The sequence below is a fragment of the Peromyscus leucopus genome, chromosome 6, assembly GCF_004664715.2.
Source record: "Peromyscus leucopus breed LL Stock chromosome 6, UCI_PerLeu_2.1, whole genome shotgun sequence".
NCBI classification, from domain to species: Eukaryota; Metazoa; Chordata; class Mammalia; order Rodentia; family Cricetidae; genus Peromyscus; species Peromyscus leucopus.
In genome coordinates this window covers 103992155-104003752 of record NC_051068.1, presented here as the reverse complement: position 1 = coordinate 104003752, position 11598 = coordinate 103992155, and positions in this window count along the sequence as shown.

The following is an 11598-nucleotide window of genomic DNA, read 5'->3' as shown; positions in this document are numbered from 1 at the left end:
GGTTCACACCATAGTGCAGGTGTAGAGAGAGGTTCACACTGTAGTGCAGGTGTAGAGAGGGGTTCACACTGTAGTGCAGGTGTAGAGAGGGGTTCACACTGTAGTGCAGCTGTAGAGAGGGGTTCACACCGTAGGGCAGGTGTAGAGGGGTTCACACTGTAGTGCAGGTGTAGAGGGTTTCACACTGTAGTGCAGGTGTAGAGAGAGGGGTTCACACTGTAGTGCAGGTGTAGAGAGGGGTTCACACTGTAGTGCAGGTGTAGAGAGAGGTTCACACTGTAGTGCAGGTGTAGAGAGGGGTTCACGCCGTAGTGCAGGTGTAGAGAGGGGTTCACACTGTAGTGCAGGTGTAGAGGGGTTCACACTGTAGTGCAGGTGTAGAGAGGGGTTCACACCATAGTGCAGGTGTAGAGAGCGGTTCACACCAGAGGGCAGGTGTAGAGAGAGGTTCACACTGTAGTGCAGGTGTAGAGGGGTTCACACTGTAGTGCAGGTGTAGAGGGGTTCACACCGTAGTGCAGGTGTAGAGAGGGGTTCACACTGTAGTGCAGGTGTAGAGGGGTTCACACCGTAGTGCAGGTGTAGAGAGGGGTTCACACTGTAGTGCAGGTGTAGAGAGAGGGGTTCACACTGTAGTGCAGGTGTAGAGAGGGGTTCACACTGTAGTGCAGGTGTAGAGGGGTTCACACCGTAGTGCAGGTGTAGAGAGGGGTTCACACTGTAGTGCAGGTGTAGAGAGAGGGGTTTACACCGTAGTGCAGGTGTAGAGGGGTTCACACTGTAGTGCAGGTGTAGAGAGAGGGGTTCACACCGTAGTGCAGGTGTAGAGAGGGCTCACACTGTAGTGCAGGTGTAGAGAGGGGTTCACAGTGTAGGGCAGGTGTAGAGAGGGGTTCACACCGTAGTGCAGGTGTAGAGAGGGGTTCACGCCGTAGTGCGGGTGTAAAGGGGTTCACGCCGTAGTGCAGGTGTAGAGGGGTTCACGCCGTAGTGCAGGTGTAGAGAGGGTTTCACACCGTAGTGCAGGTGTAGAGAGGGTTTCACACGTAGTAGTAGAAGCAAAGTGCAGGTGTAAGAGAGGGTTCACACTGTAGTGCAGGTGTAGAGAGGGGTTCACATGTAGGGCAGGTTTAGAGAGGGTTCACACTGCTAGTGCAGGTGTAGAGAGGGTTCACACTGAGTGCAGGTGTAGAGAGGGGTTCACACTGTAGTGCAGGCTGTAGAGAGGGTTCACACCGTAGTTGCAGGTGTAGAGAGGGTTCACCACCGAAGTGGCAGGTGTAAGAGAGGGTTCACACCGTGAGTTGCAGGTGTAGAGAGGGGTTCACACCGTAGTGCAGGTGTAGAGAGGGGTTCACACCGTAGTGCAGGTGTAGAGAGGGGTTCACACCGTAGTGCAGGTGTAGAGAGGGGTTCACACCGTAGTGCAGGTGTAGAGAGAGGGGTTCACACCGTAGTGCAGGTGTAGAGAGGGGTTCACACCGTAGTGCAGGTGTAGAGAGGGGTTCACACCGTAGTGCAGGTGTAGAGAGGGGTTCACACCGTAGTGCAGGTAGTAGAGAGGGTTCACACTGTAGTGCAGGTGTAGAGAGGGTCACACTGTAGTGCAGGTGTAGAGGGGTTCACACCGTAGTGCAGGTGTAGAGAGGGGTTCACACTGTAGTGCAGGTGTAGAGAGGGGTTCACACTGTAGTGCAGGTGTAGAGAGGGGTTCACACCGTAGTGCAGGTGTAGAGAGGGTTCACATGTAGTGCAGGTGTAAGAGGGGTTCACACGTAGTGCAGGTGTAGAGAGGGGTTCACACTGTAGTGCAGGTGTAGAGAGGGGTTCACACCGTAGTGCAGGTGTAGAGAGGGGTTCACACCGTAGTGCAGGTGTAGAGAGGGGTTCACACTGTAGTGCAGTGTAGTGCAGGTGTAGAGAGGGGTTCACACTGTAGTGCAGGTAGCTGTAGAGGGAGGGGGTTCAGCAGTTCCGTGCAGGTGTAGAAGGGGTTCACACTGTAGTGCAGGTGTAGAGAGGGGTTCACACTGTAGTGCGTGTGAGGGGTTCCCCTGTAGTAGGTGTAGAAGGGGTTCACACTGTAGTGCAGTGTAAGAAGGGTTCACACTGTAGTGCAGTGTAGAGGGGTTCACACTGTAAGTGCAGGTGTAGAGAAGGGGTTCACACCTGTTAGTGCAGGTGTAGAGAGGGTTCACACTGTAGTGCAGTGTAGAGAGGGGTTCACACCGTAGGATTAAGATGCAGGTGTAGAGAGGGTTCACCACTGTAGTGCAGGTGTAGAGGGGTTCACACGTAGTGCAGGTGTAGAGGTTCCACGTAGGGCAGGTGTAGAGAGGGGTTCACACTGTAGTGCAGGTGTAGAGAGGGTTCACACTGTAGTGCAGGTGTAGAGAGGGGTTCACACCGTAGTGCAGGTGTAGAGGGGCTCACACCGTAGTGCAGGTGTAGAGAGGGGTTCACACGTAGTGCAGGTGTAGAGAGGTTCACACTGTAGTGCAGGTGTAGAGAGGGGTTCACACTGTAGTGCAGGTGTAGAGGGGTTCACACCGTAGTGCAGGTGTAGAGAGGGGTTCACACTGTTTAGTGCAGGTGATAGAGAGGGGTTCACACCGTAGTTGCAGGTGTAGAGAGGGTTCACACTGTAGTGCAGGTGTAGAGAGGGGTTCACACTGTAGTGCAGGTGTAGAGAGGGGTTCACACCGTAGTGCAGGTGTAGAGAGGGGTTCACACTGTAGTGCAGGTGTAGAGAGGGGTTCACACCGTAGTGCAGGTGTAGAGAGGGGTTCACACCGTAGTGCAGGTGTAGAGAGGGGTTCACGCCGTAGTGCAGGTGTAGAGAGGGGTTCACACCGTAGTGCAGGTGTAGAGAGGGTTCACACCGTAGTGCAGGTGTAGAGAAGGGTCACACGAGTGCAGGTGTAGAGAGGGTTCACACGTAGTGCAGGTGTAGAGAGGGTCACACGTGTGCAGGTGTAGAGGGGTTCACACGTAGTGCAGTGTAGAGAGGGTTCACACGTAGAGAGGGGTTCACAGCTGTAGTGCAGGTGTAGAGAGGGTTCACACTGTAGTGCAGGTGTAGAGAGGGGTTCACACTGTAGTGCAGGTGTAGAGAGGGGTTCACACCGTAGTGCAGGTGTAGAGGGGTTCACACTGTAGTGCAGGTGTAGAGAGGGTTCACGCCGTAGTGCAGGTGTAGAGAGGGTTCACACCGTAGTGCAGTGTAGAGAGAGGGTTCACACTGTAGTGCAGGTGTAGAGGGGGTTCACCGTAGTGCAGTGTGGAGGGGTTCACACTTAGTGCAGTGTAGAGAGGGGTTCACACTGTAGTGCAGGTGTAGAGAGGGTTCACACGTAGTGCAGGTGTAGAGCAGGGGTTCACACCGTAGTGCAGTGTAGAGAGGGGTTCACACTGTAGTGCAGGTGTAGAGAGGGTTCACACTGTAGTGCAGGTGTAGAGGGGTTCACACCGTAGTGCAGGTGTAGAGAGGGGTTCACACTGTAGTGCAGGTTGTAAGAGAGAGGGGTTCACACCGTAGTGCAGGTGTAGAGAGGGTTCACACTGTAGTGCAGGTGTAGAGAGGGCGTAGTGCAGGTGTTCACACGTAGTGCAGGTGTAGAGAGGGGTTCACACTGTAGTGCAGGTGTAGAGAGGGTCCAGTATGATTAGAGGGGTTTACACCGTAGTGCAGGTGTAGAGGGGTTCACACTGTAGTGCAGGTGTAGAGAGAGGGTTCACACCGTAGTGCAGTGTGTTTAGTGCAGGTAGGGGTTCACACGTAGTGCAGGTGATAGAGAGGGGTTCACACCGTTAGTGCAGGTGTAGAGAGGGGTTCACACCGTTAGTGCAGGTGTTAGAGAGGGGTTCACGCCGTAGTGCAGGTGTAGAGAGGGTTCACCCGTTGTAGTGCAGGTTGTAGAGAGGGGTTCACACCGTAGTGGCAGGTGTAGAGAGGGTTCACACCGTAGTGCAGGATTGTAGGAGGGGAGGGGTTCACACTGTAGTGCAGGTGTAGAGAGGGGTTCACACTGTAGTGCAGGTGTAGAGAGGGGTTCACACCGTAGTGCAGGTGTAGAGAGGGGTTCACACGTGTAGTGCCAGGTTGTAGAGAGGGTTCACACGTAGTGGCAGGTGTTAGAGAAAGGGGTTCACACTGTTAGTGCAGTGTAGAGGGGTTCACACTGTAGTGCAGCTGTAGAGAGGGGTTCACACTGTAGTGCAGGTGTAGAGAGAGGGTTCACACTGTAGGCCAGGTGTAGAGAGGGGTTCACACTTGTAGTGCAGGTTGTAGAGAGGGTTCACACCGTATGTGCAGGTGTAGAGAGGGTTCACACTGTAGTGCAAGGTGTAGAGAGAGGGGTTCAACATGTAGTGCCAGGCTGTAGAAGGGTTCACACTGTAGGTGCAGGTGTAGAGGGGTTCACACCGTAGTGCAGGTTGTAGAGAGGGGTTCACCTGTAGTGCAGTGTAAGAGAGGGTCCACACTGTAGTGCAGGTGTAGATAGGGTTCACACTGTAGTGCAGGTGTAGAGAGGGGTAGTGCAGGGTTCACCGTAGTGCAGTTGTAGAGGTCACACTGTAGTGCAAGTGTAGAGAGGGTTCACACTGGTAGTGCAGGTGTGTAGTGCAGTGAGAGAGGGGTTCACACTGTAGTGCAGTGTAGAGAGGGGTTCACACTGTAGTGCAGTGTAGAGATGGGTTCACACTGTAGTCAGCTGTAGAGAGGGGTTCACACCGTAGTGCAGGTGTAGAGAGGGTTCACACTGTAGTGCAGGTGTAGAGGTTCACACGTAGTGCAGGTGTAGAAGAGGGGTTCACACTGTAGTGCAGGTTGTAGAGAGGGGTTCACAGCTTGTTAGTGCAGGTGTAGAGAGGGTTCACACTGTAGTGCAGTGTAGAGAGGGGTCACCACGTAGTGCAGGTTAGAGGGTTCACACTGTAGTGCAGGTGTAGAGAGGGTTCACACTGTAGGCAGGTGTAGAGAGGGGTTCACCACCGTTAGAGGGCAGGTTGTAGAGGGTTTTCACCACTGTAGTGCAGGTGTAGAGAGGGGTTCACACCGTTAGTGCAGGTGTAGAGAGGGGTTCACACCGAAGTGCAGGTTGTAGAGGAGGTTCACACTGTAGTGCAGGTGAGAGGGTTACAGTGCAGGTGTGTTCACACGTAGTGGTTGTGTTCACACTGTAGTGCAGGTGTAGAGGGTTCAGAGCAAGAGGGGTTCACACTGTAGTTGCAGGTGTTAGAGAGGGGTTCCACACTGTAGTGCAGCTGTGAGAGAGGGGTTCACACCGTATGCAGGTGTAGAGGGGTTCACACTCGTAGTGCAGTGTAGAGAGGGTCACACTGTAGTGCAGGTTAGAGAGGAGGGGTAGTGCAGGTGTAGAGGGGTTCCACTGTAGTGCAGGTGTAGAGAGCGGGTTCACCACCGGTTAGTGCAGGTGTGTTCACACTGTAGTGCAAGGTGTAGAGAGGGGTTCACAGTGTAGTGCAGGTGTAGAGAGGGGTTCACACCGTAGTGGCAGGTGTGCAGGAGTAAAGGGTTCACGCCGTAGTGCAGGTGTTAGACACGTTAGTGCAGTGTAGAGAGGGTTGTAGTGCAGGTGTAGAAGAGGGTTTCACGCTGTAGTGCAGTGTAGAGAGGGTTCCACACTGTACGTGCAATGTTAGAGAGGGTTCCACACTGTGGGCAGGTGTAGAGAGGGGTTCACACCGTAGTGGGTGTAGAGAGGGGTTCACACTGTAGTGCAGGTGTGAGAGGGGTTCACGAGGTAGGGAGGTGTAGAGAGAGGGTTCACACCGTAGTGCAGGTGTGTAGAGAGGGGTTCACACTGTAGTGCAGCGTGTAGAGAAGGGGTTCACACTGTAGTGCAGCGTTGTAGAGAGGGTTCACACTGTAGTCAGGCTGTAGAGAGGGGTCACACCGTAGTGCAGGGGTCACCGTTAGGCACACGCCTAGTGCAGGTGTTCACAGAGAGGTGTTCACACTGTAGTGGCGTGTAGAGGGGTTCACGCCATAGTGCAGGTGTAGAGAGGGGTTCACACTGTAGTGCAGGTGTAGAGAGGGGTTCACACTGTAGGCAGGTGTAGAGGGGTTCACACTGTATGCAGGTGTAGAGAGAGGGTTCACACTGTAGGCAGGTAGAGAGGCGTTCACACTGTAGTGTGTAGAGGAGGGGGTCACATGTAGTGCAGGTGTAGAGAGGGTTCACCACTGTAGTGCAGTAGAGAGGGTTCACACTGTAGTGCAGCTGTAGAGAGGGGTTCACACCGTACTGTAGTGAGGGGTTCACATTGAGTGTGAGGTGCAGGTGTAGAGGGGTTCACACTGTAGTGCAGTGTAGAGCGAGGGTTCACACTATAGTGCAGTGTAGAGGGTTCACAACTAGTGCAGTATGTAGAGAGGGGTTCACACTGTAGTTGGGTTCACACTGTAGTGCAGGTGTAGAGCGGTTCACACTTTAGTGCTGTCACACTGTAGGCAGGTGTAGAGAGGGTTCACACTGTAGGCAGGTGTAGAGAGGGTTCACACCAGAGGGCAACGTCACACTTAGTGCAGGTGTAGTAGAGGCACACGTAGTGCAGGTGTAGAGAGGGGTTCACACTGTAGTGCAGCTGTAGAGAGGGTTCACACCGTAGTACAGTGTAGAGAGGGGTTCACACTGTAGTGCAGGTGTAGAGGGAGAGGGGTTCACACCGTAGTGCAGGTGTAGGAGAGGGTTCACACGGTAGTGCAGTGTAGAGGAGGGTTCACACTGTAGTGCAGGTGTAGAGAGGGTTCACACTGTAGTGCAGGTGTAGAGAGGGTTCACACCGTGTGCAGGGTAGAGAGAGGGGTTCACACCGTAGTGCAGGGTAGAGGAGGGTTCACACGTAGTGCAGGTGTAGAGAGAGGGGTTCACACCGTAGTGCAGTGTAGAGAGGTTCACACTGTAGTGCAGGTATGTAGAGAGGGGTTCACAGTGTAGGCAGGGTAGAGAGGGTTCACACCGTATTGCAGTGTAGAGAGGTTCACACTGTAGTGCAGGGTGTAGAGAGGGGTCACACTGTAGTGCAGGTGTAGAGAGGGTTCACACCGTAGTGCAGGTGTAGAGAGGGGTTCACACTGTAGTGCAGGTGTAGAGAGGGGTTCACACTGTAGTGCAGGTGTAGAGAGGGGTTCACGCCGTAGTGCAGGTGTAAAGGGGTTCACGCCGTTAGTGCAGGTGTAGAGGGGTTCACGCCGTAGTCAGTGTAGAGAGGGTTCACGCCGTAGTGCAGGTGTAGAGAGGGTTTCACACCGTAGTGCAGGTGTAGAGAGGGTTCACACTGTAGTGCAGTGTGTTTAGAGAGGGGGGTTCCACAGCTGTGTAGGGCAGTGTGAGAGAGGGCACACGTTCACACCGTAGTGCAGTGTAGAGAGGGTTCACACTGTAGTGCAGGTGTAGAGAGGGGTTCACACCGTAGTGCAGGTGTAGAGAGGGGTTCACACTGTAGTGCAGCTGTAGAGAGGGGTTCACACTGTAGTGCAGCTGTAGAGAGGGGTTCACACCGTAGGGCAGGTGTAGAGAGGGGTTCACACTGTAGTGCAGGTCTAGACTTGTTTATAGTTCTGAGTTCTAGTCCATTTTTCACCATGGTGGCACATGTGGCATTGGAAAAGTAGCCAAGAACTACATCCTGATCCACAGGCCAAGGGAAAGACACTGAGCTTCCATGGGCTTTTGAAAACTCAAAGTCCACCCCCAGTGACGCACTTCCTCCGACAAGGCCCCACCTCCTAGTCCTTCTAATCCTTTCCAATAGTGCCACTCCCTTGTGACTAAGCCATCAAATATATCATCCTGTGGGGGCCACTCTTATTCAAACCACCACATTTTCTAAGTGGTTATTTTGTTTTTGTTCTTTGAGACAGAGTCTCACAGTGTAACCAAGGCTGAGTTGGAATTCACTGTGTAGTCCAGGCTGGCCTTGAATTCATGGCTGTCCTCCTGCCTCAGCCTCCTGAGTGTTGGGCTTACAAGTGTGCACCATGTTGCCTGCTAAAATGCTCTCACAGAGGGCTCGCTCAGTTTTCGTTAGGGGCACAGCTAACGTAGCAAGCAGGGTGATCACCAAGCATTGCCTCTTTCAGTCTAGGGCTCACACCCAGATTCCTCCCCAGACAGCATTGTTTCCAGGACTGGCCAGGTGTTTTATGCCAGTGCCTGCCACGAGCTTATGTTTGTTCATAATTCCCACACTCCTTTTCCAGTGTTTCGGTATCACTGAAGCTGGCTTTGCCCCCCTCCCACTGCAGAAGCAGAATCCAGTGAAATCGGACTTCAGATTCTCAAGGAGCCAGGCATGCCTCTCTGTGCACTGGGACTTGTGTCCTGACACAGTGCACTCAGCCCCAGGACACTGGTGAGACAGAGCTTTATGCTAGGAGAGGCAGGCTTTTCCCTAAGGAAACATTTGCATTTATTCACATACAACCTGTATCTGGATAAAATTCCACAAAACAAGTCAAACTCATGTTGCCAATTATCAGATGAAAAAAATGTCACGATCAGAGCCCCACCTACCTCGCTGTCATGACCCTCCAAACCACCAGTACATCTTCCCAAGGCTCCCCTGAGTGGATTATTTGGGACTTTGCAGCAAGCCCCTCTACCTGCTGAGCCATCTGGCTGGCCTGCTAGTGGCCAGATCTTGAGTAGAAACCTCAGTCTGCTTCAGGAGCATAGAACAGAGAGAGTTCCTGCCTGAGGGAAAAACAAGGCCAGAGAAGCCCAGTGGTCTTCACCACTGAGGACCACTGAGGATGGCCAAGGACTTCCACAGTGCTTGGCGGCAGCTGACAGCAGCTCCTGCTGACCTTCATCCCATGCCACCACAGATCCCTAGAACTGAAAAAACAAAACAAAACAAAAAAACCCTCTGGGCAACTATCACCGAGAGACAGACAAAATATATATAATAAGATATTAACAAAACAACAAAATTCCAACAATATATTCAAATTATTATATGCCATGACCAAGTGGAATTGATCCCTGGTTCACTACATTGTTGTAGAATATTATTTTAAGGCGTGTTACTTCTGTTTATATTGCATTTGTTTAACTCTGTGAAGCTGTGTTACTGTGCCTGTCTAAAACACCTGATGGTCTAATAAAGTGCTGAATGGCCAATAGTGAGGCAGGAGAGAGGAATAGGCAGGGCTGACAGGCAGAGAGGATAAATAGAAGGAGAAATTTGCAAGAGGGGACTGAAAAGGAGGAGCCAGAGAAGGAGAAGCCGAGACATTAGGTGGTGGCTTGTTGGTGTTCTTTCACAGAGTGTATTCCTCTAGTGTGATCATGAGCTTTGCTTTCAGTCCCAGCAGGGCTGCATAAGGGAATATATTGACCATGTGCATGATTACCAGGTACTTGGAAGGGTCTGCATTTGGCTGTGCTAGAGGGAGGTCTTTTGCTCCACCCCTTGACATTTCTATAAACAGTCCTTTAGAAGAGACAGAAGGGGCTGGCGTGTTTTGACCTAGGCCCTCCCAAGGTTATCCTTTGTTTCTATCTGTCTCTCTCCTCTATATTTCTATCTAAATATTTTTCATTTCTCCCTGCTCAAGCGTACCCTGGGGAAACAAGTGGGGGCAGGTCCCCCACACAGGAGCCAGCCACCAGCTACACAGCTACAGAGTAAAAGTAAGATTTACAGAAGTAAGAGAACAGGAAAAGTCCAGAGGCAAAAGATAGATGGGATAATTTAAGTTAAAGAAAGCTGGCAAGAAAAAAGCCAAGCTAAGGCCAGGCATTCATAATTAAGCATAAGACTCTGTGTGTGGATTTATTTGGAAGCTGGCTGGCGAGCCCCCAAAAAGAGTAAAAACAATAACACTACATACAAATCAATCAGAATGATATGATATGCCACACTATCATAATAAAATATAAATATTTGCAGAAGTAGTGCTTGACAATTTTTCACATTTATGATAAACAAATTTTAAAAATTCAAGTACTTATTTTTACCTGTACACTGATCTATGTAATGCCATCTAGTATTTCTCAGTTAGAGTAACCTCATTTAGCCATGAATGACGGCCAAAGCAGAGACTCAATTCATTGAAGGTCTGGGATCCAGAACCTACACGTTCTGACCCTGCCCCTTGCTCTGCTTACACCAAATAATCAAGACTCCAAGCAAGCAACCTTAGCAGAAGCAACACAGTGTGGTTCTTATTACCTATGATTTCGTGTTTAAATATCCATCGATTCCAACCTATGCATTTATTCAAGAGATTATTTTGAGTAAGAAACGAGGCTCAGAGCTGGAGAGATGGCTCAATGGTTTGACCTCAGAGGACGAAGGTTTGGTTCCCAGCACCCACTCCATGGCACAACCATCCATGACTCTATTTCCAGGGACTCGACTGCCCTCTTCTGACCTCTGAGGCCACCAGGCACACAGGCGGTGCATGTACATACACACAGGCACATACATACAGGCGAACACTCATACACATAAAATAAATAAAACCCAAAAAGAAACATGGCAGCGGCGGCGGGATACTGCAGAGGAGAGGGTGCAGTGGACGCAGGCCCTGAACTGGCACACCCCCTGCAGTCGTGGACTCTCAGCAGCTGCAGTTACTTGCACTAGGCCTGCTTGCACCCTGCTCACAGTCAGGCCTGGGGAGGGGAAGGGCTCATGGGCCCATGCTCCTTACTGCTGAACCTTTGTTTACAGTCGGGCACCCACTGCTGATCCCAACAGGCTCCGACAGGCTGGCTCAAAACTCCTGGTCACAGATGGTCCTCGGGAAACTCAGTGCTCTGCTAAACAAAGCAAATAGAAATGTGAGGAAGATGCGTAAGGAAGTGGGAGAGACAGGTGGAGGGTGTGTGTGTGTGTAATCAGTATGCATTATACGGTTGTCAAAGAAAATTCTGATTAATAAGAATATGTGGGCCTGGAAAGATGGCTTAGTAGTTAAGGGCACTGAGTGCTCTCCCAAAGGACCCGGGTTCAAATCACCGCAACTAACAACTGTCTGTAACTCAAAGATCTGACCTGCAGTCAAAACACCAATCCACATAAAATAAAAAAGTAAATAAAAATTTTAAAAAAAAGAATACGTATATAATATGGGCCGGCAAGATGGCTCATGGGCAAAGACGCTTGCTGTCCAGCCAGACCACCTGAATTTCATCTCTGGGGCTCAGCATGGTGGAAGGAGTGAACTAACCCCCACAAGTTGTCCTCTGACTTCCACATGCCCACTGACCACAGGGACACACACGTGCCCATACCCATACCCACATAAAGCACTGCGAACATGTGTCTCCTATGTACAGTTAAAGTAAACAACACCCCCACCCCCTCCCCACCCTCACCCCTAAGGAAATCTAAGGAAAGTTGTTCCCGCTCTCCCACCCCTCGGCAGAAGTGTGTTGAAGAAGCTCTTGGCTGCCCTCTTGTGAACAAAAAAAAGCTGCATCGGAAATGAAAGAATTTCTGGGATTGGTTCAGAGCTACTACACCGCCTTCTCAGTGTGTTCTCTGCCTTGTTGTTGAGAGGTGGAGTAGCAAAGAAAGCACCAGCATGGTACCCAAAGGTAAAAGCAGACACGCGGA